This window comes from Macrobrachium nipponense, chromosome 30, assembly GCF_015104395.2.
Source record: "Macrobrachium nipponense isolate FS-2020 chromosome 30, ASM1510439v2, whole genome shotgun sequence".
In the NCBI taxonomy this organism is placed as follows: Eukaryota; Metazoa; Arthropoda; class Malacostraca; order Decapoda; family Palaemonidae; genus Macrobrachium; species Macrobrachium nipponense.
This window is the reverse complement of record NC_087218.1, coordinates 22696526-22715749: the sequence shown is the minus strand read 5'-3', so window position 1 is coordinate 22715749 and position 19224 is coordinate 22696526. Positions and strand designations below refer to the sequence as shown.

At 43.4% G+C, this 19224-nt stretch overlaps 1 protein-coding gene across 3 annotated transcripts in view; it reads right to left on the bottom strand.

Moving 5' to 3' along the window:
• Positions 1-19224, bottom strand: part of LOC135202372 (SCY1-like protein 2) — a 152502-nt gene that overhangs the window by 24492 nt on the left and 108786 nt on the right. The gene's annotated exons all lie outside the window — the stretch shown is intronic.

Genomic DNA, 19224 nt, shown 5'->3' with positions numbered 1-19224 from the left:
ATAATTCTAAAGGTGCTAATCTCTTCACTACTATCATTGTTGGCTAACAATATGTTAAATAAAATACCAACATGAATACAGTGGCCTCCACTTTCACACGGGCATAGGTTCCAGAACTTACTGGGAAATGCAAAATCCATGGAAATTCACAAATCCTGTCTACTATACTTATAACTGCCAAATACCTTGTACCCCTTAAACTAAAATGCTTTTAACTGCCTATTTTAACATTTCACTTATTTAAAAATACACCCCAAACCATCATCCCAAAACCCCAAAGTAACCTTACATTACAGTAGTACTCTCCTACTCTTACTCTTAAGTAGGCCATATGTAGTATACACCCCTAAAATGCTTATAACTGCCTATTTTAACAGTTCATCACCCAACTTAACAGTTCAAACAAAAATATACCTCAAACTATCATCCCAGAGCACCCTAATATCATTTCAAAGTCATGTTGCAAAATTAAGTAACAGCTTACAACTGTTGCTCTCAAGTATCCACTATCATTCATACATGCACATTTTCTTTGGCCTATGTAACTTTGCGCATTCTTCTGCACATACTATAATGCACTGAGCATACATTTTACATATATTGATATTTTCACATGTTGAAAGATTATTCTGAAAAGACATTTAATGTACAGATACATATTTTAAGATTGTGTACTACTACTGTATAGAGCATACCTAAAATATGTGGGTAATTTAGAATGACCAAACATGTACCTCCATTCAGAATGGTAGGTTTGTTATGTCATGTTAGTATTTTCGTGATTAAGTACAGTTCCCTCCAGGAATTTCGATACACAAGGTATGGCTATTGGTAAGCCATACTGGGACTATTATGGAAATACTGTAGTAGGTGTTGACATTTTATCTGGGGCTATTTTGTTTTGTTACAAAGAACTTGATTGGCTGGAAGTATCTCGATGACAGTTTGTTCTCATCAATTTTGTCTAGTAAATCTAGTAAATCCATCATAAAAAACAAGCAACATTGTAATAATAAACATTGTAATAATAAAGTTTTATTAAAAGAATACTATTGATATTACGAGCTTCAAAGGAAAATACACATTATGAAAATTAGGATAACAACAATCTCTGTAAAATGATATTGTTAAACTACAATAAAGTTTTGTACATACTTACCTGGCAGATATATATGATTAATGGCCCACCCAGCCTCCCCTCAGGAGACAGGTGGAAGAGAAAAATCTGACAAGCTAACAGGAGTGGTTCGTACATCCGCCACCAAGCGGCGGGTAAGGTAGACCACCTGACCTACCTGTCGCGTGTGCCGCGAGATTTGAAATTCTGTCGGGAACGTCGGAGACTATAGCTAAGTATATATCTGCCAGGTAAGTATGTACAAAACTTTATTGTAGTTTAACAATATCATTTTTGTACATGAACTTCCCTGACAGATATATACTTAGCTGATTGGCACCCTTGGTGGAGGGTAAGAGACAGCTAAATAACACAGGTAAGACGGGAAACAACTAATGTTGTAGGATATAAAAACCTTGGTTCTCACCTTTTCAGGATGAAGACTTCATAGATACTGTCTCTGAGTCTGCATTGCCTGGAGAGCTACAGCTAGGACGTGACCTGATGCTGAAAGACTCTCGGATCTACCACTGGGATATGTGATCCCCTATTGTGGTAGAATCCAAGTCGGATCCTGTTAGAGGGACCTTGTCCACTTACCTAACAGATCCTTACCACTACCTCTGCAAGGAGCCAAAACCCACCAGACCACCTAACCAAAATACAAAGGGTTAAAATTACGACAAAAAGAGGTGCCTCCTGCAACCTCTTTCAGACACAACAAAAAACAACAATATAAAATATAGGGTAACATATAAAAAATTTACACAGGATAAGTTTCAGCTCCCTGCCCCAGCACCGAATCCGCCGATACGAAAGGACCCAAGGCAAAGCATTTATCATATGTGATTTTTACATCACGTAGGTAGTGGTTTGCGAAAACCGATTGGCATCTCCAAAAAGTCGCCTCCATCAAGTTCCGCACAGACATATTTTTTCTGAATGCAAGCGAAGTTGCGATGGCTCTCCCCTCGTGAGCTTTCACTTTCAGTAGTCTAAAATGTTCTTCCTTACAGGCAACATGTGCCTCTGTAATAAGGCTTCTCAGAAAAAAGGAAAGAGCATTCTTCGACATGGGCCGAGTGGGGTCCTTTACAGAGCACCAAAGCACATCTTGATTAGCCTTAAGTTGTTCCTTCCTCTTAAGGAAATACTTCATAATTCTCATAGGGCAAAGAGTTCTTTCAGGCTCTTCCCCTACTAGAAAAGATAAACTACGAACTTCAAAGCTCCTGGGCCAAGGCCGTGATGGGTTTTCATTCTTTGCAAGGAAATTCGGAAGAAACGAACACACCATAGAATCTTCCTTAAACCCTACATTGCCCTCGATAGCTTGGAGCTCACTCACTCTCTTAGCTGTAGCTAGGGCCAAAAGGAAGATAGCCTTCTTCGTCAGATCCTTGAAAGAGGCTAAGCCAGGAGGTTCAAATCTCAGACGATCCAAGGAATTGTAGAACTACGTCTAGATTCCAGTTCGGTACTACATGAGGACGCTTAATGGTTTCAAATGACTTAATAACGATCATTCATGCAGGTCCTTATCATCGGATATATTTAAGCCTCTATGCCGAAATACCGCCGCCAACATACAGCGGTATCCCTTAATAGTTGACACAACCAGATGACATTCTTCTTTGAGGAAAATAAGGAAATCCGCAATTTGGGTCACAGAGGTACTGGAAGAGGAAATGTTCTTCCTCTTGCACCAACGTCTGAAGACATCCCACTTTGACTGGTATACACGCAAGGTGGGAAGGTCTCCTCGCTCTTGCGATTGCTTTAGCAGCTGTTGCTGAAAATGCCTTTCGCTCTGACCAAACTTTGGACAGTCTGAAGCCAGTCAGACTGAGAGCGAGGAGATTTTTGTGGTACCTGTCGAAGTGGGGTTGTCTGAGTAGATCGCTCCTTAGCGGGAGCGATCTTGGAAGGTCCACCAACCATTCCAGTACCTCTGTGAACCATTCTTGGGCCGGCCAAAAGGGAGCGATTAAGGTCATTCTCGTTGAATCGGACTCTACGAACTTCTTGATGGTTAGCCCCAGGATCTTGAAGGGGGAAACGCGTAGACGTCGAGTCCGTTCCAGTCTAGAAGAAGAGCATCTATTGCTAATGCCTCTGGATCCGATATCGGAGAGCAGTAAGGATCCAGCCTCTTGTTCTTTGACGTGGCAAAGAGGTCTATGTGTGGCCTGCCCCATAAACTTCCACAGGCTCTGGCATACATCCAGATGAAGGGTCCACTCTGTGGGAAGGACCTGATCTTTCCTGCTGAGGAGATCTGCTCTTACATTCCTTTCTCCCTGCATGAACCTGGTGAGAAGCTTGATTCCTCTGTCTTCTGCCCACAGAAGAAGGTCTCTTGCTGTCTCGTACAGGGAGAAGGAATGCGTCCCCCCCTGTTTCCTGATATATGCCAGAGCTGTAGTGTTGTCCGCGTTGACCTGCACTACCGATCTTCTGACTTTGGGCTCGAAAGCCTTCAGAGCCAACCACACAGCCATCAACTCCTTTCTGTTGATGTGCCAGGCTACCTGGTCCCCCACCCAGGTACCTGACACTTCGCTGGTTCCCAGAGTTGCCCCCCACCCCGTGTCTGACGCGTCGGAGAACAACATCAGGTTGGGGGTCTGGGATTGAAGAGACAGTCCCTTCGCAAAGAGGTTGGGATCTGTCCACCATAAGAGATGTTTCTTGACGTCCTGGGATAACGACAGGGAGAACGTCAAATCCTGAGAACGACGACTCCAATTCCGATGAAGAAAGAATTGGAGCGGTCTCAGGTGCAACCTTCCTAGGGAAACGAATTGCTCCAGCGAGGAGAGCGTCCCCAGCAGACTCATCCACTCCCTCACTGTGCATACTTCTTTCCCTAAGAAGGTTGTTACTCTCTCGAATCCTCGGGCTATCCTTTCCTGAGAGGGAAAAGCCCGAAAACTCAGAGAGTTCATCTGTATCCCGAGATACACACACTCTTGCTCGGGAATTAGTGACGACTTCTTGAAATTGACGAGAAGTCCCAACGCCTTCGTCAATTCTAAAGTTACTTGTAAGTCCTTCAAACAACGATCTTCTGAATGGCCCTTATTAGCCAATCGTCGAGGTACATGGATATCCTCACCCCTTTCAAATGAAGCCATTGAGCCACATTCCTCAAAATCCCCGTGAAACACTTGAGGGGGGCCGTCGAGAGGCCGAAACACAGAGCCCTGAACTGAAAAATTTTCCCCCCCTTCATGAATCTGAGAAACTTCCTCGAGGAAGGATGGATCGGTACGTGGAAGTAAGCGTCCTGTAAATCCAAGGAAACCATCCAGTCCCCTGGACGAAGTGCTGCCAGCACTGATGAAGGCGTTTCCATCGTGTAACTTCTTGCTTTTCTACGGAAGAAAGTTCAGGGCGCTTACGTCCAACACCGGTCTCCATCCCCCTGAGGACTTCGGAACTAGGAAAAGGCGGTTGTAGAAGCCCGATGAATGATGGTCTGTCACTAGTTCGATAGCCCCTTCTCCAGCATCTGATCTACTGCTAGATGGAGAGCTTGATTCATGATGGGGTCTCTGTACCTGGCCGTCAGTTCCCTTGGGATGGTCGTCAAGGGGAGGTCTTTCAACGAAAGGGATGAGGTAACCTCTCCTCAAATAGAAAGGGTCCAAGGATCCGCCCCTTTTTGGGCCCAGACTTCTGCAAACTCTAAGAGTCTGGCGCCCACCGTTGTTTGAAGGACTTGCAAGTTATTTGGGGGCTTTAACAGACTTGGCGAAAGTCTTACCCCTTCTTGAAGGTCTACGACCTCTAAACGTAGAGGTTCTTGATGAAGACGCCCCTCGAAAGGGTTCTCGAACACTTGCCTTTTCCTTCTTAGCCTTGGTAGGAAGGAAGGGTGAGGTTTTCTTGCCGACTGTGCCAAAAGGTCCTGGGTGGCTTTGGCCGAAAGTGATCTCGAAATGTCCTGCACTCAATGTTTAGGGAATAACTGAGCAGACAGAGGAGCAAACAGCAAAGAAGACCTCTGGGCATGGGAGACAGACTTCGTTAAGAAGGAACAATAAACAGACCTCTTCTTCACGATCCCGGCCCCATACAGGGAGGCGATTTCACTCGCTCCGTCTCTTACCGACTTGTCCATACAAGACAAAACACACATGAGATCTTCTGGCGAAAATGACTCTGGCACTTCAATTTTCTTGGCTAGGACCCCTAACGACCAATCAAGGAAGTTAAATACTTCTAGCACTCTAAACATGCCTTTTAGCATGTGATCCAATTCATTCATTGCCCAAGTGTCTTAGCAGAGTTAAGGGCAGTTCTCCTTGTCGAATCTACCAGCGCCGAAAAATCCGAATCAGCCGAAGACGGTAGACCCAATCCTAAGGACTCTCCTGTTTCGTACCAGAAACCAGCGCGTCCTGATAACTTCGAAGGAGGAAAAGCGAACATCGTTTTCCCCGCTTCTTCTTTGGAAGCCATTCCAGGAACCAAAACTCCTCAGTGCCTTCTTCATTGAAAGAGTTGGCTTCATCCTCACACAAGAAGAACTCTTCGCTGTCTTCGCCGTTGAAAAGAAGGAGGAGCCATAGGAGTAAGGGAATCCCCAAAAACTTGCAAAAGTAGCTCTGTAAGCTTCTTGTAAGAAGACACAGCAGCAGAAGTGTTCGGTTCCTCATCCGAACCTTCTAGGACGTCTTGTCGAGGCGAGCGCGGAAGATCCTTAGGTGACGAAGGGATCCTAGTGGGAGTTGAGCGAGAGGTTGGAGAACGCCCTCTCTTAGAAGAGTTCACATCCACTGGAGAACGATGAGAAGATCTGGGTTGTCTACGATGAGACTCCCTCTTCGAGGTAGACGGAATCTCAGCCGAAGGAGAGGTAGGGCTCCTACTCCGAGAATCCTCGGAAACATCCACAGGGCGCTTACGAGGAGGCGAGCGCCTACTAGACTCTTTGCGCCTATCCTGAGGCGAGCGGCTGCCAGGAGAAGAGCGCCTATCGAGAGCAGAGCGCTTGCGCGGCTCTCCATACCTGTCCAGTTGCGTACGATCAACGGAAGTTCGACTGGAAGGCGAAATGCGCCTACTAGGAGAAGGCTGCTTGCGAGACTCTTGACGTCTACAAGAGGGTAAACATTCAGGAGAAGGGCGCTTCAAAGCTAACGAGCGCCTACCTGGAGAAGGGCGCTTCCGAGATTCCTGGTGCCTACCAAGAGACAAACGATCAGGAGTAGTGCGCCTAGAAGCGGGAGAGCGCCTACACGGAGAAGGGCGCTTGAAAGACTCTTGTTGTCTGCCCCGAGGAGAATAATCAGGAGTATGACGCCTTAAAAGAGACGACCGCCTACTAGGAGATCGATGTGCAGTAGGCTCTTGGCGCCTACCTTGCGGGGCGAGCGGCTAACAGCAGGCCGTCTATCATGAACACGACTCCTACCAGATTCTTGATGCCTGTCAGGAGAGAAGTCAACATCCGACACTCGAGGAGAGTGACATCTGGAAGAAGAACGCCTACTTGTATAAGGGCGCCTTCTAGGATCTTGAGGCTGCTGAGGAGAAGTCTCATGCGAGGGAGTTGAAGAAATAGCGTGATGAGCAGGTGCAGTGCGCTTACCGGAAGCGGGAATCCAATCTGGAGAAAAAACTTCTTTCTCCATAGAGCGTCCTACCGATGTTTGGCGCCTTGAAGTTGAAAGAGAGCCAGGCGAGCGAGGGCGCTCACGCGAGCCCCTACCTTCATACGAAACCTCCCCATATGAAGGAGAACGCCTAAAAAGAGGAAAACGATCCTCTGAAGAGCGGCGCCTAGATCTCTTGATCGGAAGAGAAACGTCCTTCTTCCTACGTGATCTAACTGCTAAAGAGTCTGCTAGCGCCGTGATCTGAGCTTGAAGTCCCACGAGTACTCTCGTAGGAGAATCTTGTTGTTCTTCCTCGGAAGCAGGCGCCGAGCGCGGAGCGCGAGAAGAAGAACGATCACAGGATTTCTTGGGTTTCTTCGCCTCCACCGACGATTCTTCCGGGAAAACCTCCGGACTAGAAGCCAAAGGACTGCAGGAAGCCTTCCAAGCCCTCTTCAACGGGCGCTACGCATCCGGGGAGTTCCAACCTCTCTTCGGAGAGGGAGAAGACGAAGAGGAGAAGCATTGGCGTAGGAGCTCCTTCTTGTAGCGATCCAAGGCAGCCTGGGAGCGTACTTCAGGATCTGCCGAGGGGACGCCTGACCGGTGGGGGTTCTCCCTAGCCCTCTTGCGGCTTTCGACTTTCCTACTCCACTGGAACTGGGAGTCTGGAAGAGGTCTAGGCCTAGAGGCACTAAGGAGCCGGTCAAACGCACCCTCCACAACACTGGGGACACTGCACTGATCACTAACACTCTCCTTACCTTCCAACTGACGAATCTTCTGATCCATAGAAAGAATCGTGGCTCTCAGAGCTGCCACCTCCGAAGGCAAATCTTCGGCTTCGGTGCGCGGAGCAGGGGCTGCAACTTGGGAAGAAGGTTCTAATTCTACGTTAGTATTAGGATCCACATCCAACTCACTCATTCTAGATCTACTAGAACTTCTAGAGGAAGCCTTACGCACTCTATCACGTTCCAACTTCCTAACATAAGAAGAGAGAGCCTTATATTCTTCTTCATTCAATCCCTTACATTCACTACAAGGGTTAGCAAAAGAACATTCATTCCCCCTGCATTTCATGCAAACCGTGTGGGGGTCTACCGAAGCTTTCGGCAACCTCACCTTACATCCTTCATTCACGCAAACCCTAAACAAAAATGATATTGTTATAATACAATAAAGTTTCATACATACTTACCTGGCAGATATATACTTAGCTAAGACTCCGTCGTCCCCGACAGAAATTCAAATTTCGCGCCACTCGCTACCGGTAGGTCAGGTGATCTACCTGCCTGCCCTGGGCGGCAGGACTAGGAACCATTCCCGTTTTCTATCATATTTTCTCTCTTCCACCTGTCTCCTGCGGGGAGGCTGGGTGGGCCATTAATCGTATATATCTGCCAGGTAAGTATGTATGAAACTTTATTGTATTATAACAATATCATTTTCATACAATGAACTTACCTGTCAGATATATACTTAGCTGATTGGCACCCTTTGGTGGAGGGTAAGAGACAGCTAATATGGAATAGACAGGTAAACAACATATGTTGTAGGTATAAAAGAAAAACCTTGGTTCCTACCTGATAGGTGGTAGACTTCGTGGCTGTAGCCCAGTAGTCTGCATCACCTCAAGACTTTAGCGAGATATTAGATCTATGGCTAGAGTTCTTGTGGGTCTGTCAATGGGTATATGAACCGCTTACTCGGCAGAGCCTGAAAGGACTTTGTCAATGGGTACTGGACCACTTCTATGACAACACACCTTATGAAGGAGCATAACCAATCCCGACCACCTGATCCTAACCACCATGTTAGTATATAGAATTGTTCTGAGTTTATCCCCTGAACTCATTACAAACAACCCACCCATAACTCGAAACGAAAACGCATTTCATACAAAAAAAATTCTCAAAAAAAAAATTTTAATACTCCTCTAAAAGATATCACAAGAGTTCCTTACTGAACAACAGTGACTGGCCGCCAGTGCAGCACCGAGCCCTCTTTGTTAGCAGAAATCTAGAACATATCTAGTAGAAGGTATGTACAAAGTTAAGGATTGGTGTTTGCTCCGTACCCAGTATCGTATCCGCCGATACAAAAGGCCCAGAGAAAAACATTTCTCGTAGGTCACGCGAACGTCTTTAAGATAGTGAGATGCAAATACCGAATTGCACCTCCAATATGTCGTATCAATGATTTTCTTTAGCGACATATTCTTCTGAAAAGAGAGAGACGTCGCCACTGCTCTAACTTCATGAGCTTTTACTCTTAAAAGCGGAAAAGAGTCGTCAGGACAGAACTTGTGAGCATCTGTAATGACGCTCCTAATGAAGAAAGCTAATGCGTTCTTAGACATGATTCTTGTGGGGTCCTTAATCGAACACCAAAGACTTTGTCTAGAGCCTCCCATTTGATTCTTTCTTTGTAAGTAGAACTTCAAGGCTCTTACCGGGCAAAGAGACCTTTCTGTTTCTCTCCCTACTAGACTCGATAAGCCTTTAATCTCGAATCTCTTGGGCCAGGGATTCGATGGGCTTTCATTTTCGCTAGAAAAAGAGTTCTATACGAGCAGAAGGCCGAGTCTCTGTTAAAGCCGACTTCATCTTCCAGGGCATGAAGTTCCCCAACTCTTTTGGCTGTCGCCAAAGATAGGAGAAACAAGCATTTCCTTGTTATATCCCTGAACGAAGCTAAATGGGGAGGCTCAAATCTGTCAGACGAAAGGAACTTGAGAACTACATCCAGGTTCCAGCTTGGAGGAGTTAGTTCCTTAGATTTGTCGTTTCAAACGATCTAATCAAGTCGTGCAGATCTTTATTATCAGCAATCTCTAGGCCTCTGTTTCTGAAGACTGCCGAAAGCATGCTCCTGTATCCTTTGATCGTCGATACAGATAAGTGAGAGACCTCTCTCAAGAACAAAAGGAAATCAGCGATTTCGGTTATAGAGGTACTGGAGGAGGACAACTTCTTAGACTTACACCACCTTCTGAATACCTCCCACTTCGACTGATAGACTCGTCTAGTGGAAGCTCTGCGGGCTCTAGCGATAGCGCTTGCAGCTTCGCGAGAAAAACCCCTCGCTCTGACAAGTCTTTCGATAGTCGAAAGGCAGTCAGCGCGAGAGCGGGGAGGTTTTGATGAAACCTCTCGAAGTGTGGCTGTCTGAGAAGATCCATCCTTTTTGGAAGGGATCTTGGGAAGTCTACTGTCCACTCCAGCACCTCTGCAAACCAATCTTGTGCTGGCCAAAACGGGGCTATCAGGGTCATCCTTGTCCCGTTGGACGCTACAAACTTTCTCAACACTTGTCCCAGGATTTTGAAAGGGGGGAAAGCGTACACGTCCACATGAGACCAGTCTAGCAGGAAGGCGTCGACCACGAGAGCTCTTGGGTCTTCCACCACTGAACAAAAGACTTCCAGCCTTTTGGAAAGGAATGTGGCGAACAGATCTACGTGAGGAGTGCCCCAAAGATCCCAAAGACTCTGACACACCTCTGAATGAAGAGGTGGACCTGGCTTCTCCTGCTCAGTCTGTCCGCCCTGACGTTTCTCGTACCCTGAACAAATCTTGTCAGGAGGGAGATGTTCCTCTGTGAGGTCCAAATTAGCAGATCTCTTGCTATCTCGTATAGAGACACGGAGTGCGTTCCTCCTTGCTTCCGAATGTAGGACAGGGCGGTAGTGTTGTCCACATTCACTTGGACCACACTGTTTGTCACAAAGGGTTCGAAGAACTTTAGCGCCAAGTGAACTGCTAGAAGTTCTTTGCAATTTATGTGCCAGGACACCTGTGCTGCCTTCCAGGTGCCTGACACTTCTCTCGGTCCTAGTGTTGCTCCCCAACCCTTCTCCGATGCGTCTGAATACAACACTCGGCTTGGGTTCGGAACTTCCAGAGAAATTCCTTTGTTCTCTTTTAGAGGGGACAACCACCATTGCAGGTGTGGTTTCATCTCCATTGGAAGGAGAAAACTGTCGGAGAGAAGTCCCGTCTTCCAGTTCCATGATCTCCTTAGGAAAAACTGAAGAGGACGAAGATGCAGTCTTCCTAGAGGAAAGAACTGTCGAGCGAGGAAAAGGGTGCCTAGAAGCTTAACCATTCCCTCGCCGAAGTCCGTTCTTTCCCTAAGAAGAGAGAGACTTTTTCCAAGCCTCTCACGATTCCTCTCTTGGCGAATGAAATACTCGTAAAACCCCGAGAATCCATCTGAATCCCCAGATAGACCAAGTTCTGTCTGGGAATCAGCTGTGACTTCTCGAGGTTCACGAGTAGTCCCAACGCCTTTATCAGGTCTAGGGTCAAAGAAAGGTCCTCCAAACACTGTCTCTCTGTTCTGGCCCTGATGAGCCAATCGTCCAGATATAGAGAGATGTTGACGCCTTTGAGGTGAAGAAACCTCGCCACATTCTTCATCAGGTTTGTGAAGACCTGAGGAGCTGTGGACAGGCCGAAACACAAGGCCCTGAACTGAAAGATCCTTCCCCCCAGTCATGAAACGGAGGTACTTCTTCGACGAAGGGTGAATCGGGACATGAAAATAGGCGTCCTGGAGATCCAGCGACACCATCCAATCTCCTTGACGCAAAGCCTCCAGGACTGAGGCCGAAGTCTCCATAGAGAACTTCTCCTTTAGAACGAACTTGTTCAGAGCGCTGACATCTAGTACTGGTCTCCAGCCCCCCGAGGCTTTCGCAACCAGGAAAAGCCGATTGTAAAACCCCGGAGAGTTTTGCTCTAGAACTAATTCTATAGCTCTTTTGTCCCACATTTGATTCACCATCAGACGAAGAGTATCCCTCAGTACAGGGTCCCTGTATCTGGCTGACAGTTCCCGCGGAATGGTCGTTAGGGGAGGACTGTCCTGGAAGGGTATAAGATATCCCTTCCTGATTATGGACATCGAAGAGGCGTCCGAGTTTATGAGTGACCAGGCGTCTGCAAATTCGAGAAGCCTGGCACCCACTGGTGTTTGGAGGTAGTCTGTCTCACTTCCCTTTCTTAAACAGGGAAGGGAAGCAAGCTTTACCTCTCCTCTCAGGACCTCTTCTCTTAGAGGGAGCTCTGGAGGGAGGGCCTCCTCGAAAGGGCTGAACCGTCGAAGTCGGTCCTTTCTTGTCAACCGAAACAAGGGGTCTCTTCTTCCTTGCAGTTTGCAGGAGAAGATCCTGTGTCGCCTTCTCAGTCAGTGAGCGAGAAATGTCCTTCACTAACTGAGAAGGAAACAAGAAGTCAGACATGGGAGCGAAAACCAGGGCTGCTCTCTGTGAGGGAGAAACCGCCTTGGTTAAGAAGGAACTAAAAATACTCCTCTTCTTAAGGAGTACCGCTCCAAAAAGAGAGGAGATTTCTCCCGATCCGTCTTGTACTGCCTTGTCAATACAAGAAAGAATACTCAGAATGACTTCGGGGTCTAGACCTTCCGAGTCATGAGCCTTCTTAGACATCACCCCAAGGGACCAGTCTAGGAAATTAAACACTTCCAAAATATGGAAGAGGCCCTTGAGGAGATGATCCGTCTCCGAAATCGCCCAAGACACACGAGCTCCATTCAAAGCGTGTCTCCGCGATGAATCAACCAAGGTTGAAAAGTCCGCTTCGGCTGCCGCTGGGAGAGAAAGGCCCATGTTCTCCCCAGTTCGGTACCAGAAACCTCTCTTGCCAGAAAGTATGGCTGGAGGCATACAGAAGGTGGTTCTGCCCAGATCCTTCTTTGACAACATCCATTTGTCTAGAGACTGTAGCGCTCTCTTCATAGAGATCGTAGGTCTCATCTTCAAGACCGACGAAGACTTTGGTACAACCGCACTCGAAAACAGTGATCGAGGCGAAGGAGGAGCCGCAGGAGTCAAAGAATCTCCGTACTCCTGCAAAAGAAGGTCTGTCAGAACTCTATAGTTAGAGACTCCTTCTCTACCGTTACCCTCTTCTTCCGAATCTCCTTCTACACCATGCGGAGAATCGGCCTGAAAAACGATAGGATCTTCATCCCGTTCTCTCTCTACTGGTGACAAACTCCTACTAGGAGAGGGACTCATAGAGTGAACAGAATCTCTCTCAAGTCTAAAAGAAGTCTCGCGTCTGCTTGACTTCTCACGCCTGGAAAGCTCCTCGCGCTTGGCTGGCGCCTCGCGCTTGTCTGGCGCCTCGCGCTTGGCTGGCGCTTCTCGCTTGGCTGGAGCTTGTTGCCTGGCTGGCATCTCGCGCTTGGCTGGCGCTTCTCGTGCTGGAGCTTGTTGCCTGGCTGGCATCTATCCCTCTCTAACTTCTTCAAGTAAGAAGTTAGAGTCTTCCATTCATTAGCATTCAACTTTTCACACTCAATACAGGTGTTAGCCAAAGAACAGTCAAACCCCCTACATTTACGACATACAGTGTGAGGATCAACCGAAGCCTTCGGTATCCTCACCTTGCAGCCTACATTCACACACACTCTCACACTAACACTTGAATCAGACATTCTATCAGAAAAATCAAAAGCAAGTCCAAATCCAGTCCACAGTAACGAATGCCAAAACAACGATCCAGTACGTCACCAAGAAATCCAATATAGATGATCAAAAAAAGTCTTGAAAAGCGAATTCCAGTCAGGAGGTAGTAACAACAATGTTGATACCACTGGCGACAGAGAAAATATGATAGAAAACGGGAATGGTTCCTAGTCCTGCCGCCCAGGGCAGGCAGGTAGATCACCTGACCTACCGGTAGCGAGTGGCGCGAAATTTGAATTTCTGACGGGGACGACGGAGTCTTAGCTAAGTATATATCTGACAGGTAAGTTCATTGTATGAAACCGAAGTTTTAACTACTGAATCTAGGTCAGACATCGTTAAAGAAAATCCAAATCAAAATCAAACCGGTCCACAATCAGCGTATGCCAAGCCAAACAAAGCGAATACGTCACCAAAAGAAGTCCAAATTAACTCCAGGCAAGCGAGAATCGAAAAACTATCGAGAGGAACCGACAACAGTTGTTATCGTTCCCGCGACAGAGAAAAATCTGACAAGCGTGTGCCGCGAGATTTGAAATTCTGTCGGGAACGTCGGAGACTATAGCTAAGTATATATCTGTCAGGGAAGTTCATGTACAAAAGTCATATTTAATCCTAATTATCATACATCACCACCGTTGGTTTCTTGTGAGGTGAACCTCTCCTCTATACTAAAAAAAATTTAGGACAGTTCTTGGCTTTTCAGTAATAGTCTCTTTCATAGGTCATATCATTTTTAATGCTTTAAACTCCAGCGTGACTACTTAGTGGAGCTACATGACTAAATCTAGTAGAGTGGGAGCTTGTCCCCTTCTAAATATATAGGAGCTAAACTTAATATACAAATGTAATTTCTAAAAGTATGCTTCGGACGAAGTCCATCCGACAATTTAAAAGTAACAAGTATGCTGGCACGAAGTAGGTCAACCGTAAAGACAGCATCAAAATACCTTCAGAAGGCCCAAACAGACTTGCCCTGGTTATTTCCCAAACCCATACCAATGGACATTACTTTGGTCAAACTTCAAATGCTTAACACTTGTCTACAAAGTTCTCCAACTAAAAGGACTCAAAGGTTAAAAAAAAAAAAAACATGTGACGCATGAACGCTGTGATACTGAATTGCGCATTCAATCGCTAAGTATGTAATTACTTAATTACTCTCCTGACCCAACTCAGGAAATTTAAAGTTGCTTGCTTTGCTAAGCCATAGAAGAAGAACATCTAGATGTTGAAACCATTCAAAACCACACTTATAGTATGTATCAATTGAATGAACATGGAAGGGGGCCAGGTATCCTTGGACTCCTTAGATTTCTAGTAGTATAGGCAATCCCTAGTGTGTTCCTGCCATTCACTGGTGATCTTTTAAATAGCTCTGGTTTTATTTAATTGAATATATGACTTTAAGACCTATGATCAGAGTTTGATAACTGCTATTGACCTTGAATTAAAAAATAAAGAAAACAATATTCTCTAGAGTGTTCCTGCCATTCACTGGCGATCTTTTAAATATCTCAGGTTTTATTTTATTGAATATATGACTTTAAGACCTATGATCAAAGTTTCCAGATACTAACTGCTATTGACCTTGAAGTAAAAAATAAGGAAAAAAATATTCTCTATACTGTGGGAGCCTATTTGTAAGACACAACATTCTGTCCTTACCAAGGCTTGCCCTCATTGCAGATTTTTCTTTCAATTTCATTTTCATGATGGTCATCTTTGCTGGTAATTTCCTTCATGAAACTGACAATAGAAAGTATTTTAAAAATTGAATGAAAACAAAAAAAATTGCTTCTACGCATGTTTCTTTCCTTTTGATGTAAAAAGAATAATGATAATATATTAATAACTTAGCCCAAGATAAAAGCTTACAATAACAAAAGAATTTTTTTTCCAATAACTATCAAATGTTTCCTACCAATATCATTCCTAGGCAACTGAAGGAATCGTTGGCTTAGATTTATTTTTCTAAACTTTGTAATTGAGAGAAGGCCAGTATATTATAAACAGCTGCTTGGTGGCCCAAGTTGTTTCGTTCCCTCGTTGTGTTTGGCAGACCCAAGTCCGGGGTCAGCAAAATCAATCTCCCATGATGGAAATTCACTTTCAGGTAGATAGCTCAATGACTGCATATTGTCCCAGCACTAAGCCTAATAGCCTAAATTCCATAGATCTGTCATACCATGTTATACTTCTACCATGATTAGATCCCCATTAACCTGACCAGTAGCATTACGAAAATAAATCCATCTGTTTTAGTACTACACCTCCTTTAAACAAATATTTTTAGTTTTCTTCTGACTACCGTTATAAAATTCAGTTATTTGAATGTTAGCAACTAAAAACTGGTTGAAAGAGCGTATTACAGGCTCTTTACCTATTTAATTGCATGACCTGATTTATAGTACCTTCCCTGACCATTCTAATGCATTCGTAGTTGGCACAGACTGCAACAGCCACTTTCCATCACTGTCTTGAACCTCTGCAAGCAGCTGTTGTCTCCCTCTCTCGTCTTGTATTCATCAATTGATCACTTTTTAACATGTCTCTTGTACCCCTTCACTAATATCTAGCTGATTCTACTCTTCACTAGCCCACATGATTCCCTTCTCAGTATTCCTGTGGTTTTTGTGATTCTCTCATTGTAGATTTTGACCTTTTCCCATGGCCGAGGAAGAAAGAAATTGAAAAATTAGCGTAGTAACATTTTCTTACGAAACTCTTTGCGACTATCCTGTAGTAGTACATATGTTTGAATTATATCTGTTAGTTTGGCTATGTTTTGGTTTTCGTAATTATGAGTTGAATGTCTTGGAGAGATCATATAAATGACTTGGCATAGTATACTTGTAGAAATAACTGCGCATCATATATCGTCAATACCTATCACTAGAGCTTTCTTTATCTCTGCGTTGACATTTTTTTTCAGAAAGTAAGGAGGTTTTGTTTTACCTAACATCTAGAGGAACTTGAATCAAAAGATGACAGACTCGTCAATAACCCAAATCTAAACCAGAAAATAAATTTTTCAGCAATGTTTTTTTGTTTGTTCTCTAGTCTGTTGTTAAGCAGTGTGCTGCATTTTTCATCTGAACCTAAAAGGGTCATTCAAATTGTATTTTTATTTATGGCATCTTTGACTAAAAACGAAAAGTCTATTTAGTTTTTGAAGAATTACATATCAAAATAGATAGCCTCCTTTATATAAAGTTCTATGGATTATGAACTTGGTTGAATGACTACTGAACCTGTTTAAGTCAATTTTGCCATGAATCGTCTTTAGAGTTAAATACTATTCAGCAGTACGAGATATATTACTCCTAATCTTTTGATTGGAGATATCATCATAGACAATGATTTCTTGACCTTCCTCTGCAGTCAAGTTGCCAGAAAACCATCAACTGTATAGTCTTGAACGTCATGAGTCCCCATGACCCCATGACCCTTGGTAGACAAAACAGTCAAACTGACTGATTACAGGTAGTCCCCGGATTATGACATGGGTTCCGTTCTTGAGATGTGTTGTAAGCCGAAAATCGTTGTAAGCCGGAACATCGCTAAAAATCCTAAGAAAACCTTACTTTTAGTGCTTTGGGTGCATTAAAAACTATGTAAACTGCATTCTTATTGCATTTTTCATAAAAAAACCTTCAAATATTGATTATTTTGCATTTTTGGAGTCATATTTCTTCTGCCAGATTAGTGTTGTAGGCGCCGTAACCCTGGAACATGCGTCGTAAACCTGGAAATAATTTCTGATAAATATAATTGAAAAGCGTTGTAACCTCGGAACGTCGTAAGCCAAACCCATCGTAAGACGAACCCGTTGTAAGCCGGGGACTGCCAGTATCTAGTTTATACTTGTATTTGACAGCCTACTGGGTCTTACAAGTTAAACTGTATTAATTTTTTTAAAATTTACAATACATAGTTTAATTATAACAATATTTGATAAAATAAATACAATTATAAAGCATTTAATATAAAATTTAGCTTTCAATGTAACATTTAGCATAAAAGATGTATAAAATCGTATGTAACTGCCGTGACGTCACGCCCAGCTGACTTGAGCCTGAATGAGGGAGCATTGATATGTTGAGGAGAGGAGGAGAAGGGAGAGTTAAAATATAACTGTATGAATGTAAAAGCAATAACAATTCAATTAAAAAGGGAATTTCCCAATAAATTTAATGCAATGATAAAATATGAAAACAATCAAACGCAATACAGAAAAAAAAAAAAGTCTTAATTAAGCCAGTGTTCGGTGCGCAGAGTGAGACGGTCTATTTGAACAATATTAACAAATGAGTAAATAAAAGAACAAAGCTTTTCACAATAAAACTTAACACAAATGATTAACAAAATCATTCGACATTGTGGTGATACACAGTTAACTTGAGGTATAGTGAGGGAGCATTTATATTGTTGAGGAATGATGAATTAATGATTTCAAGTTATTGTGCGTTGTGGTATTGTTGAGGAAAGAAGAAACAGTAAAATCTTTACTATAATATATACGTAAAAGCAGTACCAGTTCACATAAAAAATATAATGTTATTTTACAATAAATTTAACTTAAAGATAAAATATGAAAACAATCAATGCAATACAGAAAAAAGAAAAAAACGTCATAATTGAGCCAGTCTTCAGAGCACAGAGTGAGCCAGTCTAGTTGAAAAATATTAACAAAAGAGTAAATGAAAGAAAAAAGTTTTCACAATAAAATTTAGCACAAATGATTAACAAAATCATTCGTCATTGCGGTGATACACAACTAATATGGGGTATAGGGAGGGAGCGTTTATATTTTTGCGGAACAATGAATGAATGATTTCAAGTTATCGTGTGTCATGATATTGTTGAGGAGAGAAGAAACAGTAAAATCTTTACTATGAATATGTACGTAAAAGCAGTACCAATTCTCATAAAAAATAAAATGTTATTTCACAATAGATTTAACATAATGATAAAACTTGAAAACAAATGAAATACAAAAAAAAAAAAAAAAAAAAAAAAAAAAAAAAAAAGCTTGCTCGAGTCAGTGTTCGGTGCGTGCAGAGAGAGAGAGAGAGAGAGAGAGAGAGAGAGAGAGAGAGAGAGAGAGAGAGAGAGAGAGAGAGAGAGAACAGCTCTGCTTCTTACTGACTTATCAGCTGGTCTGGGATGGATATTCACCCATTTCCTTCACTTACACTTGATCTACCCAAATCACATTTATTTTTGTTACGGTAAAATACCAATCTAGTGACAATTGCTTTTTACGATTTTTTACTACTGTAAAATTAACTCAGCTCTGTAATAAACAAAATGGCTCCGCTTTCAGCTTCTGCGTGCCTTTGATTGTTTGTTTAAACAGCATCCTTATGATAAGTTATTTTTTCTCTCTTTCCTTTTCTTGCATTCTTGACTTATTGCTTATTTGTTTGCAAAATCCTTGTGCTTGTTTAAAGTCTGCCATTTGCCAACATTAAGTTAGTGTATTGTGGCACAATTAATCTCTTTCAAGCACTTAAGATCCAAGTGTAAACACGCTGATTACTCTCTCTCTCTCTCTCTCTCTCTCTCTCTCTCTCTCTCTCAATTAGACACACACTATTGATTCTTTTGATTATCTTTGCACCTAATATGTGAATTAAATTGATTTTATCATCAACCTTTGCATATTGCAACCAATTCGGTTTGCTCAAAGGGTTCCCATCTCTCCTCCCTCCATCCCCCAGCCGGCTGGCACCAATTTTACCAAACAGATCGTAAATTCTCTTAATTTCTTATGGGGATATTTGTTTTATATTTCAAACAAATCATACTTCGAACAGCCTTCTGGAACGGATTAAGTTTGAAGTACGAGGTACTACTGTATAACTTATCAAAACGAATTCCTATTGGCTTTCTCAAGAAATTAAGGCAAAGAATTATAACTCTGATCTCGAATATTTATATGCCATCACTAGGCATAAGTCATTACAATATCGGCACGCATTCAAAGTTGCCTGGTT